Source organism: Triplophysa rosa, linkage group LG11, assembly GCF_024868665.1.
Source record: "Triplophysa rosa linkage group LG11, Trosa_1v2, whole genome shotgun sequence".
In the NCBI taxonomy this organism is placed as follows: Eukaryota; Metazoa; Chordata; class Actinopteri; order Cypriniformes; family Nemacheilidae; genus Triplophysa; species Triplophysa rosa.
The window spans coordinates 6007568-6022353 of NC_079900.1; positions in this window are offsets into that span (position 1 = coordinate 6007568).

The following is a 14786-nucleotide window of genomic DNA, read 5'->3' on the forward strand; positions in this document are numbered from 1 at the left end:
TACCTCTATATTGTATCTTCAGTGGAAAATATAAGAACTCGTTTTGCAATACAGCAAAAGGACAAACCCATGCTGGCGAAAACATAAAAGTACAGTATAGCCCATACATGTGTTATGTAAGATTTTCACTTAATATCTTTGTGCAGCCATAGATCAAATCATACTGAATTAAAACCATTACATGATATGAATAGGTTTGCATGATGGTTCCAGACATTACTATGTTTTCTTAACAATACGCCCAGGGCGATGGAATCAAAAGGTGTGTCTAAATACCAAAATTCTTTCGGGCTATTTTAAATCTTATGAACTGTCATATTTGCACAATGTGTCCATGTGAAATATCAGCACCTACAACTAAGACAGCAAAAGCAGTTACATAACACATATTAAAGCAAAGAACTCTGTCATATAGAGTAAATCTATAAACTCACAGTTTATTATTTCTCTCCAGTAAAGTGGAATCAAAAGAAATTTAAAAAGAAAATCAGTTTCTCGATATACAACATGAGGCGAGGATCTTGAAGATGTGATGCTTTGGTGTGGATTCCTGAAACACACATTTTACATGCATTTATTTAAACAAATATAAAAAAATTCAAAGTAAATGTTGAAAAGACATTTTCAAGTGTTCATTTTCAAGTGACTCATGGATATTGAGACAATAAACTGTTGCAATGTTTTAAATAACTTTGTTAACCAAAAGAGTACTTGTATCATCTCTGCTATTGTTTATTTGAAAACATCTCATCTTAAAGGAAATTAATGGAGCGCTGTATAGCTGTTGCACATCATGTATCTAAGTCCATTTCGCTAGAAAAATGTGTGGGCAGCTGCCAATGGCCCCAGACAAAAGAGCCCTGTGGTCAGATAACACGATGAGCGCTGTGTGCCGTATAGCCACAAAGAATGATCACTGACACGTGTGTGTGTGTGTGTGTGTGTGTGTGTGTGTGTGTGTGTGTGTGTGTGTGCAGATATGATCTGTCTTATTAGGAAAAGGACATGTCAAGAGGTCGAGTGTGAACAAGGCTGTTCGGGCAACTAATCCAATTTTTTATTTATCACTCTTTCTGTCTCTTTGTCTGCTCGTATTCTCGTCCTGTCTCTTTCAAATGGCTGAATAAAATGTTCATTATTTTACTCTCAATTCATCTTGCTTTGTAACTCCCACACTCAGTTTTATTTCTTTTTTCCAGTTTCCTCTCGGGTTCCTCTGACCTCCATCTTTTCATCTTTGTGATGTTCCTCAGATTCTTTCATCTGTAATATCTATGCATTCATGTCTGTGCATTTTGTTTTTTGTTTTATCTAAGTCAAATAGTGATACTTAACATTAATGTGGAGTCAATTTGGATCGGGTATTGGCTGAGATTATTTGTAACAATTGTGATCACTGTGATTTGAGCTCTGTACTGCTGTGATGTCATAACCGTTAGCTCCTGGACAGGAAGCGGTACAAAACAGCAGTGGACCGGATAAAGAGCCGAGAGGAACGCCATTGTTTAGCGCCACAGAGCCATTACAGCACAAACACAGCTGTTGGGATTCATGGGTGTGTTCACTCGGGTTGAGAGTGTGGCAGATCAATTATCAATGGAGCTCAGGCTAGTGCACTAAACATCATGTACAAAAATGACATGAATGGGTGTTTACAAGGTGTACAATGTCCCTTGGTTTCCTGCATGTTTTTTTTTATTTTCTTGTTGAAGTAATCAGTTATGACAAACGGTTACTCCTCTGCATTGGACTTTTGCTGCATAGCGTTTTGAATGGGCCAATTGTCATATTCTCTAGTGTGATTAAGGGAATTTTTGAATTACTCATTGATTTGTTCTCATCAAACAACATGTTATTGGTGTCCTCTTCCATTGGTGACTGTTTCCATGTGCTCTTCTCAAACCAGCTCTCACAAACATTTTCCATAACGGCAAACTCACTACATTGGTGCAATGCCAATTAAGTCTTTCAACATTCAAACATTGAAGTTGCAAAGATACAGCTTCTCATAAGAGCAACACTAATATCAAAACCTAGAAAACAGACAAATACAAATAAATAGTAATACTTCTGGTTATTGAGTTAAAGTTAAGATGATTTATAAACAAGATTTCCTGTCCTCTCGCCTTGTGTGCCATCTTAAGGAACCTTTCCTCACTGATGTCACAATGCATTCTGGTATTGTCCACAAAGGGACATAAGCATATTTTTTTACACAATAATATGTTGGTTACTAGAATCACTTGTTTCTGCAAAGCTCATGAGACTCAACCGCTGGCTGAAAAATTCTTCCTCGCTTACATGGATGGGAAAGAAACTAAAACAAACCAAACATGGTATCAACTGTGGATTACCATCTTCAAAAGCACGACCACAAATTAGTAATTCCATAAAATCTGAATTGTACACAGATATTTAGTTTGCTGGATGTTTTTAGATTCATTTGGGAACAATGTTTGAAAAGTGACTCACTCGTGCCATACAGGCTTAGAGCCAAGAAACCTTTGACCTTTTCCGAGTCTCTTAAAAGATCTCAAATATTTTAGTGACTGCAGTTCACATTCAACCACAGATAAAGCTTCCTCTGTCTGCAAAGGAATCATCTCCACGACACGCTGTATGAAACATTACAAACTCTACCAGTTTGCCTGTTTGAGTGTTCAGCAATAACTATTGCTGCATGTCTTTTATTTAGGGAAAGCATCTTCAGTGTCTTTTATAAGCATATGTGTGGCTGTAGACGTGTGGAGGGATGTTTTTATGTGAGTGTTTGAAGATATTTATTGGCATATGATGTGAGCATCAAGTGTTATCAAGTGTCGAGCTATACTGTAAGTTTGTGGAGAAAGAGTTTTTAAGAAGAAACTGCACAACTGCGTGGGTCATAAAGCTGTTGTTCAGTTATGATTGATGGCAGCAGGTTTTTTGATGTAGTTGGTGAGCCTGCAGGTGTCTCAATGGAACGACGGTACGGTTTGGATATTCTGTGTGATTTCAGGCCTGTGTGTGTTAACTCTGGGAAAATCCCCTGACAAAAAAATGCCTCCCTCGCTGTTCCTCCCACAATGCCAGCCAAGGAGACAAAAAAATGCATTTTTTCACAGACACACACACACTAACTGAAGCTGGTTTTACAAAGCTGAGTAAACAAAGATTTTGTATACTGTTCGCCATAATTAAAAGGATAGTGGTAAACTATAAGAAGATATGCAAGATGTTTAGTCAAGGGCACAAGTATAAATTGTTGGTGTTCCAGCCACATCCTGACAGAAACATCACATATGTGACCCTGGACAACAAAACCAGTCTTATGGGTCAGTTTTTCGAAATTGAGATTTTTACATAATCTGAAAGCTGAATAAATAAACTTTCTATAGATATATGAGTTGTTAAAATAGGACAATATCTGGCTGAGATACAACAGTTTAAAACTCAGGAATCTTAGAGAGCAAAAAAATCTAAATATTGAGAAAATCGCCTTTGAAGTTGTTAATCAGGGGCACTGTGGCAGACCATCCACTCACAAAAATAAAGTTTTTATATATTTAAGGTAGGAAATTTACAAAATATCTTCATGGAACATGATCTTTACTTAATATCCTAATGATTTTTGGCATAAAAGAAAAAACGATAATTTTGACCCACACAATGTATTTTTGTCTTTTACTAAAAATGTTCCCGTGCTACTTAAGACTGGTTTTGTGATCCAGGGTCACATATTTGTTTCCAAACAATTGTATGAGTGAATGTGTTTGTGAGCCTCCATTAGTTTTGGCTCACTCTGTGGCAGCACGTGTGTCTGGTATTGAATAAGATGAGAGATGACAAGCTGTTTTCCTCTCTTTCTGTCAGCAGCTCTGTTTCTACCGTGTCTTGGGTTCCGGTAATGTGAAGAATGTGGCTTTATCTCCCCGTGAAATGAGAAATGATTTGACCGCAGTAATGGAGAAGCTCACTGACTAATATTCCTAAAAGCCAAGCCAAATGCTGAGCTCCTCAGACCCCTGTTTTTGGCTACAAATTGATGCCAGTGAATTACACTGCCTAACACTTCGACATCTTAACACTTCTCAGACTCTTATTGTTTTCTTTTGAGTTTCCTAAGGTAATATACTGTATTTTATATTTTCTCCATCGAAAATCATCGAAAATAATAAGCTACTACAATAATCATACACTTTTAAAAAATGGGCGCCAGAAATAAACCGTTTTTTTCCTGTAAAATTACACGTTTTCCTGTTTTTCTTTAATTATAGTTTAAATTATTTTAATTAATAAAAAATGTAATCTATATTTTTAATAATTCATTTGCTTTACATTTTCTGAAGAAAATGCTTTTCCATATGAGACTCGGTACCTGTAACACTCTCCACCTGCCCATTCTCTACCGGACTCCAATTCCCACAATTCCCTGCACGCACACCTGACATTGTTGATTTCACCCGCACCTGTTTCCCATTTCACTTATTTTCTGGACACTATTTAGTTCCCCTTCTGCCGCTGTTTATGTTCGGTTATTATTTGTCGTTTGTTGCACGAGTTTCTGTGACCCCTTGGATTAACGGTGATTCCTGTTTCCGTTGGGATTGTACCCTGCCTGTTTTTTTACCTGTTTTACGAAGGAGTCTGTTATCCTGTGGATTTACGTTTTGTTTTTTGACTGCATCTCGATTTATTTGGATTTATTAAACCTGATAACCTTACCTGAGGTGGTGACATCCTTCTGTTCCCGAGAAGCATGTGACAGAACCACAATATCAGTGTGTTTTTTACTGTATGGGCTATATGGGCTATATTTAGAACAACTTTCTAAATTTACGAACATGCTTTAATGACTTTTTCCTAAGCAAGCACCACTAATAAATTAACTAAATAAGAAAAGCATACAAATTTCCAGTTTATAACTCGGTTCTATCAGAACCACTACTGTCAAAGATTTAAACAATAGCAATATTTAAGGTTGGCGGAATGAAACTGTTCTGGGCAAATTCTCCGCCTGTCCATGCAGCCTTGCGTGAACAGAACAGGAGTGCAGCAATTATAGTATCCCCCACCTGGGGAACCAGAACAGTTATTTAAGCAAAATTATTACACGATAGTGATATGCAAAATGAATACACTAAAAGTATATGACTTCGAAGAGAATTCATAACTGTCAGAAGGGAAGAGAAATGCATCCAGGATAAAATGAAAGGTGATGCAGTCGGATGAGGAGGAGGAGTTGGGGAAGGGGGTGGGTTTTGAGCGTGGCATGGCTGAACAGCTGTATAGGAGCTTTAAGAAGTCAGAATAATTAAATAGGACACTGTCTAGTTTGTGTTGTATCACTATTGGTTGACACTGATTAGCTGCACCTGATGAGATCGGCTGAGCAAGCTTGACTAATGTGGTCTGCTAGAACTGACGCTATACGCTTGATATTTGTCCAGAATACTATTGCAGGCAGTGCTGTCTTTATTTAAAGCTGTCTAGGTCGACCCAGTTACAGTGTATTGTTGTGCGTTTCCCCCTATTGTGACGTGGATACAATTGAATGCTCGGCTGACACAATGCAAACCATTTCAAACTATATTCTGAAAAACATTGTGTGCGTGCGTCTCAACCATCTCAAATGGCCAATAATCTCTTGTGGAAACCATTTGAACCTTGCTTAAACTAATTTTCCTGTCCATCTCCCTTTCAAACTTTGTCTGTGGAGATAAATGATATAAATGACCACCAGACACATGACGTTTACCTGCCTATGCTTCGTGACCTTTGCCCTTGTTTATCCTCAACTACTTTGCTGCTGAATTACGATGTGTATCTGGTTTGAGTGTTTCCTTCATCCATGTGTGTGTGTAAGTGGGAGGGGGACTTCCACACTGTTTGGTATTAATATCTTGATGCATCCATGCCTGCTGGGTTACTCCTCTGTCAGGAAACACATGACCTCAGCACACCTTCTACTCTGATGTATACTGTAAACATACACACAATGCCTAAAGCTCTTCCATAGCCAGTGAATTCAAGATTTGACTGCTGTCTGACTGACGTGTAAGGCAAATATAATGTCGATTTTACGTGCTGTTTAGGGATTGACTTAGAGATATATTGTACCGCAATAATAGTGGAGCATGTGTCAGCTCAGCCAATCAGAGTAGTGCTTTCTTACATGCATTGGATGTGACGCTCAGAATCTAGAAAGCTAACCTTAACTGGACTGTAGAGGGTATATGATGTGCCCTCAGAGACACCAATAGCTGTCAACATGAACCTCTCTGCAAGACAATCCAAAACAGATCTAAAGTGTATATCTGAATGTACTACCGGATAGAGTGACTTACAGGTGCGTACAGTACCTCACTGTTGTATTTCCTCTTAGACGTCATGTCCCGCTCTTCATTCTGCCCTTCCTGTTTGCACAACAACTTCCTGTGACCTGGACCTCTCTTCTGTATGGCAGCACGTTCTTGTGTGCGTTATCAGTCAGCTTGTCAATGTGATCAGAGGCAAACGCATATGTGGTACATCCATTTAGAATCTGAAATAGAAAAAAATGTGAGGATGTTCCAGAAAACGGCTTCAGTGAAGTTTATAGTAATGCCATAGAATTGTTTTTAACCCATTTAGCTATTGGGTTTAAAAGTAACCTATATATACTGGGTTAAAACAACCCATGATGGTTAATTTAAACAAATGGTTGGGTTTGTCCATATTTTATTCAACCAAAAGATGCTTTATGATGCCACAGAAGAACATTTTTTGGCTGAATCGTTCCTAAAAGAACCTAACACATGCAAAGGGTTGTTATAAGAAATGGTTCTTATAAGAAACTTTAAATGAGAGGCTATGTTTCCTGGTAAAGCCTAAGATCAGCAGATTCTGTAGCCATCTTTAAGAATCGTCTGAAAACACATCTCTTCCGTCAACACCTGGCTGATCAGTTCTGACTTCTATCTCTTTTCTACACACACACACAAAAAAACTTAGCTCTGTATACTGTGGTAGGCTATATGAGACCAGTTTTCTTTTATTGCTTTTTGTTGTTCCAATTGCTTCCATTGTTTCCCTCATCTGTAAGTCGCTTTGCATAAAAGCGTCTGCTAAATGACTAAATGTATATGTAAGTCCACAAGCTTGACCAAGACTACCCAGTTCAAACCTAGATTTGTGCTGGTTTGTTCTAATCTTTTTAGTCGTAGACTCAGAGTTGGAGAGATTGATAAGAAGTATACAGATTTATTGGAGAAATGCAGCATAGACTGGAGTTAACTGGCATCAGGGCAGGGCTCTCTTGCTTTTCCTCTGTGGTCTTATACTGATTTGCTCTCATACACAAAGCAAATTGTATGTGAAACAATGCAAGCTGTCTGACCGTCTCAGGGAGGTGGGCAGAGAAGCCTTGACTGGCCCAGTTTAGACTGACACGACCCGAGATGGCCAGACAATAGCATGTAATACAGCAAAATGCAGCACAATGTAGTGTAAATCACAATCTCCAGACATCTTGGATATTGGCCCAAAAAACAATTCCAAATTTGTGCGAAGAGAAGAAATTCACCATGACCTCAGGGTTTGATTTTTGTTTGCCTGTTAAATTGACTTTTTCACTCTCTGAACTACAAGAAAGAAAATGTAATTTAATTATATTTTTGCATTCTTAAAAATCACTTTTGGTTGCAGACGTTAAGCACATGTGAACACACTTTATGATATGCACTGTAAAAAACATTTTTTTAACAAGTTTTACTGTTTTATTAACATCATTTTCCTGTATTTTAGAAATACAGTCAAAAAACGTATGTAAGAAAAACATGTTACTTTACGTGGAAATGTTTTATTTTTATGGTGTAATTCTGGCGTCCCAGCTGCCGGAAAATTTACGTATTTTATGGGATTTTTTTACAGTGTATTTTTTAAATATGGTCAAGTACAGAAAAAGACTGCAAATTTACAAGAAAAACTGAGAAAACCATGTAATTTTCAGGAATTTTCAGGAATTTTTTGGAATATTTCTTGCACCCCATTTTTACAGGATTTTTTTTACAGTGTTTCTTTTAAAGGGGTGGTGCCACAGTGTTTCATGCATTCTGACTTGTTTAAAATGTTAAACGTGCTGGCTTCTCATGCTTGACATGGTCAACTTGTCAACTTGTTGGACATATGATGTAGTTTTTCTGTGCTCGATACACTCCCCCAGCGTTCGTATAGGTTTCGGAAAGTTTTTTTCGAACATGAAATTCCCTTACGTAACAACTTATCTTAGTACCTTATTGGACAATTCTCCCGGAAAAGCATGCCCACACATCAACCAGCGAGAGCAAAATTGAAGTGCACGCCCACGTGTCAACCAGTGAGAGCGGGAGAGAGAGATCACTGCATTCGGATTTGGAGATCGTTTGAAACTGATATAGATGGAGCGTTCCCAGTCATATTTATGTGTTTTGTTGGCAATCGGCGCGTACGTGTATAAGGTAGCTACACAACACGAACTTATATTGATCAACAGTTATGCAGGGATAATGTGATGATGTATTGTGTGCTCGTGCTGTAGTCCCGCCCCCCTGCACGCATTCAGGGATCGCCTTTTTCGGAAATAATCGTAGAGCTGTATCTGTCTTTTATAAATATGATCAAGCTAAAGACTCTTCGAAGATACGAAGTATGCAATACCACTCTATAGGTACTCAAGATTAATATGAAATTGTCAGAAACTGCACGTGTTACCTCCGCTTTAAAAACATTTATCTGAGATTGCATTGATCTGTTTCTCAGCAGATAAATATCACAATTCTCTGTGCATCTAAACAAATTGCCTTGTGTCTAAAAATAAATAATTTCCTAAGAATGCATAGTGGACAGTGGCTTTCGATTAACCACCATTTTCTTTTACGACCCCACAACAACATAATCTCTGAAAGATGCGGGTTATATCAGGTTTTGTCTGTCATTGAAAAAACGCTTCTAACTTTTACTTATTATTAGCTTACTATATACTGAACTAAGTGGTCTTGTGATTCATTTGGCTCAAACCAAAATGAAGGTGAAAATGTCTAAACATCCAAAACATGTAAGCAGAAAATCAAAAGTGTGACATCAGTGAGTTCTGACATTCTCTCGACACTGTCATCTCTGAACACATGCTCGTGTTTTTACCCATTCTTTTGCAGCTTAATGTCACACATGTTTGGTTCACTAAAGAAAGAGGGGGCCAGGTAGAGAATCATGCTACTATCAGAATCAACTGCAACATGCTGTCTCTCTCTGCTCTGCTCTTTTCCCTTACTTGTCATCCAACAATAACACATCATGCAGGCTTCCTGTGTGTCGGGGAACAATAGGAGGATAACTTTGATGGCGTGCGCGAATTTACCGTAGGAGTGTTTTTATCTCGGCCCGTAATCTCCTGCAGTGCATTGAGAAGCTTCTGTGTTTCTGAAACAAGCAGCACATTCATTTATCAGATGCATTTCTGAATGAAGTAAATCTTTGGATAAAAAGGTTTTTGTCAATCTTCTAACATAAAAAAGGGGTCAATGGAACTTTAGGTAACTTGACAATTCATATGTGTATCGTTTAGAAACATTTCATGTCAGCTGTCCTAAACCTACATTAAGCTGGTGGTGTTCTGAAATACTGACCTGCCCATTTAGGATGACCTGCTAATGAGCTACATTTCTTGTCTAACAAAAATAAGCTTGTTTTTAGGGTGACCTGGGTAACATACTTGTCAGGAGACACACTTAACGCGATATACCACTTTAACAAACATAGCACATCTTGTCAAGCAGAAAACACCTGTCAGAATGTATAAATCTGTTGAAACAAAAAGGGAATCACATTTTGCCAGACAGAAAGTAGCTTTCAGGGTGTCCTACTGCCTGCGCTTGTTTATAAACTCTTTTTAGAAAATCACAGAACTGCTGATATAGGCTACTGGCTACTATTTATGAAAAATCAAGCACACTTAAACACTAAAAGGTGACAAATGTTTTGGTCTTATTTATACATACAGCAAGTGGAAAAAATTAAGAGACCATTCCAAATTTTCATTTAATCAGCATTTTTTGATATATTGTGGTCATTCCATTCTAGTGTCTATTGAATTTCAACAACATCACACCTCAGGAGCGACATAAAGTCATCCAACACCAATGAGAAAGACTGACAGCATGACAAGACACATGACAATGTTACAGAAGACGGCGAGAGGTAAGATCTTCAAATAGTTTGACAACCACACAGGAGAACTACAGGTAAGTAATGATTATATAATTGACTGATGAGAAGAAAACTGGAATAATACTGTCCTTATGTTATTGCAGGAGATCGTGGACAGGGGAGCTGGGGAATCTGGTGGGGTGAGGGTATGCAGCGTGAAGCAGACGTGACGGACGTGGAGAACTTGGAAGACTTCATTTTCTGCAAATAAAAGCTAAAAAAATTATTTGAAATGGTCTCTTAATTTTTTCCTCGCCTATATGTGGAAAAAAACTAAATATCTATAACAAAATGACGTTAGACTTTACATTACTTCTTACACACACTATACCATTCAAAAGTGTAGGGTCACTTGACTGAACATTTCTTGTGATCTTAAAAATCATCTGAAGATGAATGCTTAAATATTTTAAATACTTTTTTATAGGTAAAACATAACTGTGCCAACATGTTCATTTTTTTTATTTCAAAACTAAAATGTTATGTTATAAAAAATATGCTTTTGAAATGCCTAACAAATAATAAATAAAAATCAGCCAAAAACTCCTTCAATATTGTTTCTTAAAGTCATACCACGTGAGAAGCCAAGACATTTAATAACAATTCTAATCAGAGCGGTGGCTCTTTAAGATTCTAAAATACAACATTATTGGATTTTTTTTAGAATTTTCATGAGTCACAGCATAATTTCCTAAATTACATTTGTGTTATTATATAGTTTTGACGACTTTACTATTATTCTAAAAAGTGGGGAAAAATCTAAATCTTTTAAACGGTACAGTGAATAAATAAAATATATACAATACTTTTTATATACTATATTTAATTTGGTTTATTTAACCTAAAATATACAAAGCAGGGTGCAAATTCTCTAGTTGGATTACAATTTTTTTCAATAGAGGAATGGCATCTGCTTCCATCCCAATTTTAACCTATAGGGTACAACAGTAACCTATGACCGCTGTGGTTGAACTCACCATCAATTTAAATGCAATTGAAAGCATTTTGATGTTACGAGAAGGCCCAAACCCATTAAACCATCACTTTATCAGAAGAGACCTTGACACCTTCACTTAAAAGCACAATTAGTAATTCTGGTAGCTGCCATACTGTTAATGCTTGTGTAAATTCCCTTGACACAAGAAAACTCCAAATGTAACAATAAATTAGTACAGATTTACATTAGGTTTAGTTTGAGTGCCATCAGTTAAAGATGATGTCTTTACAGGCTAACGGCCCTCTATCTGGTTGTACATTGACTTATAGAGTCAGTTAGCCGGCAGTGGTCAATGATAAAACCGCACACTGATCTAGTAGCAGTTTATCATCGTCATCTTTGAGCCGGAGCCTCATAGAGCAGACAATGGTGGACTTCACTTCACAGCGTCCCTCTGAAGTGTCAGACATAAACTCTCTCTCTCTATCTCTAACGTTCTGTCTCTCTCTCCATCAATGCCTCTATTTATTCCTGTAGACACCGGGTATTCCCTGGGTCATCACTGTGTTGGCATCCAGGTTGCCAATAGCAACACTCCCATCGTTTCACCCACTCTCTCACTCAGAGTCTTTTGTCTATACATCTGATCTGAGAGAGAGTAAAACAGAAGAAAAGTGAAGCAGGGAGTGGGCGACGGAGAGTGTGAAATTAGTCACGCAAATACCACCGAACACAAGTGCGCCCCCTGTTGGCGGAGCAAAGAGTGTGGCGCAGTGGGCGTTTTGTGTGTGAAATGGATTGTGACCGGAATTCGCAGGTGGACACAGAGTCACGCTGTGCCAAAATTCCTTGTCCAATCCCATCTTGTTCTCTCTCAGGCTTCTCTCTTGTTCCTTCTGACATCCGACCGGAGACAAAGAAATGTGGGAAAATTGAATACGTTTACAAGATTTAAAGAGATTTACATATTCTCATTACATTGTTTGTGAGATTTACATGAATGTTACTTTTGTATAGAATTTCAGTTTTTTAAGTTGATATGTGAGTTAAGAAAGTACAGAGCATCCTAAATGTAAACAATATTCTGAAATGTTCCTCTAGGCAGGTTTTTCTTTAAAGTCCAAAACTGGACACAGATAGCAGCCGGATGTACTGTATCTGTCAATCCCCTTAAACATCAATTATGTTTCCAGATTTCTAGCAAACTCATCCCGTCCAAACTCCCCAGCTTTTGCTCACCTCACTCATGGTCTTTCTCTCTCGAACACAGGAAACTGCATTACAATGATAACGGTTCGGAATACAATAGACCCTGAGAACACATTCACACCGACAAGCTGAATTTAGCTCAGAAAGGTCAGCGCACACACATACTGTACATGGATCTCTGCTGCATTACTCAGAACATATTCTTGAACATCATCCTGAAGTCCACTTATACATGGAGCTTGTCTTTATTTGGACAGGGAGGAAAAACTGCATGACATCAAATGTTTGCAGCCTGTAAGAGTATACAGTATCAATCAACAACCCCATTAATTATTATTATTTAAGTTGTTGTATTGGTTAGCCCTTCACATAGAGGTCACATGCATGAGTTTTGATAGCATCCGGGGACATTGGTGCATCACCATTCAATATCACCTCTTCAGATGTTCACTCAAGGTGCCTTAGAAAAGGTGTGTTATCTTGTTGTGTGTTGTTTTTTATAAAAGCATGCAGTAGACTATAGGAAAAACAACTTATTTTTATGATGTCGTGATGAATTTATATGCAAAATAGTTCATCCAAACGGGACTCAGGACTGATTTAAAATACATGAAAGATCTAGAAGATAATGTGACTAGATGAAAAACATAGCTTAGATCATTTATCCTCAAGAAAAATGTATCCTATAAAACAACCATTTAGTTTACAGTTACTACACCAATACCTCATATACATACCTATAGGCCTATTCTGCCTCCTTTAATTTTGGAGCAGCCTTTTCATCAGCAGGTTATGAAATGTCACCGTGATTACATAATACAATAGTTCTTAATTATAACATGCTTAAGATTTTCAGCTGTAGGCCTCTGGTCTGAGGAAAGGTCGTGGTATTCAAAGAAAAAGGTCTCAGTCACAACCGTGGCATCACGCAAAGGTTACCAACAATGAAAGAACATATCTTTGGACTTAAACTGAAGGATATATTAAATCTTACTTATGTAGACTAAATCCGATACCATCACTTTGAATAAATTATAATAAAATAGTTGTAAAACAGTACACTTAGAGTTTAATCAATTAAATACATAGTTAAAAAAATATACATAGTTATACGTAAAAATTGCAATCTGTCTTTGGGGGAAAGCATCCATTTAATGAATAAACGAAGAGTTTATTTGCAAAAACAGACGCTAAATCATTTTTAAAAATTGTCATAAATCATGTTTTTTATTATCTTTTCATGTTTTTATTCTGTTTTATCGCGTTAGTTGAATTGTTTTTGTTATTATTACTTAATCAAAACAACACAAATGCAGTTTATTTGAAATTAAATGGAATGCACGATAAAAAACATGATTTTTCTAAAAGAGACTTATCTCTTATATGTTTTTGCAAATGAACTCTTTAAACATAAATGTCTAACAGTTATTTTAATCAAAATTATGCAATCTGTTCCCTGTCTAGCGAACAAAACCATATAACGCTTGGAGAAGTATTTTACAGATCTATATTTCCACCTGTCCATTCTCAAGAACAGGATAATGCAAAGAAAAAAGAATTGAACTGGTCAACTTTTCCGGAATGTGCAATATATTCATCTCAAAGCCCGTGTGGTCCATGTGAAACTCCATCATGCAGCACATCAAACATAAATGCAGAGAGCCTGGGGCTGAGCCGTTTCAAAGCACACATGCACCCTGTGTCTACCACTAAACAAGAGCCTGATCTACCCAGAGGACTTTGAAGAACCACGTGACCCAAGCCAAAGAACCCAGGAGCTTCAGATGTTTAAAACGAAAAAAACTTTCTCAGATACACCCATTTACTGCCCTCGGTGAGTAATTACAGTTTACACTGTGACAGTAACCAGTGAAACAGAGATTTGGTTGAGTTAAATTAAGAATCAAACTAAAGTCATTTGGGCTGAATCTGCTTACTGGTCGATTTGCTTGGGGATTCTCTTCTCCAGGGGTTTTCAAACTTCATGATGCCAAGGACCCCATAGGATGAACTTTTTGTGAGGGACCCCCTTTTAAAAATACATATCGATGTATACATTGTTCCTAAAGAAAGATAATATTATTATTAAATTAAGGGGATACTTCACCCAAAAATGAAAATTCTGTCATCAATTACTCACCCTCGAGTTGTTCCAAATCTGTATAAATGTCTTTGTTCTGAGGAACACAGAGAAAGATATTTGGAAGAATGCTTGTAACCAAACAGATCTTGCCCCCCATTGACTCCCATAGCAGGAAAAAACACTATCATTTTTTTGTTTTGTTGAACACAAAAGAAGACATTTTGAAGAATGTAGGACAGCAAACAGTTGTGGGGCACTTTTGACTACCATTGTTTTTATCCTACTATGGCAGTCAATCGGGGGCAAAATCTGTCTAGTTATAAGCATTCTTCCAAATATCTTTCTCTGTGTTCA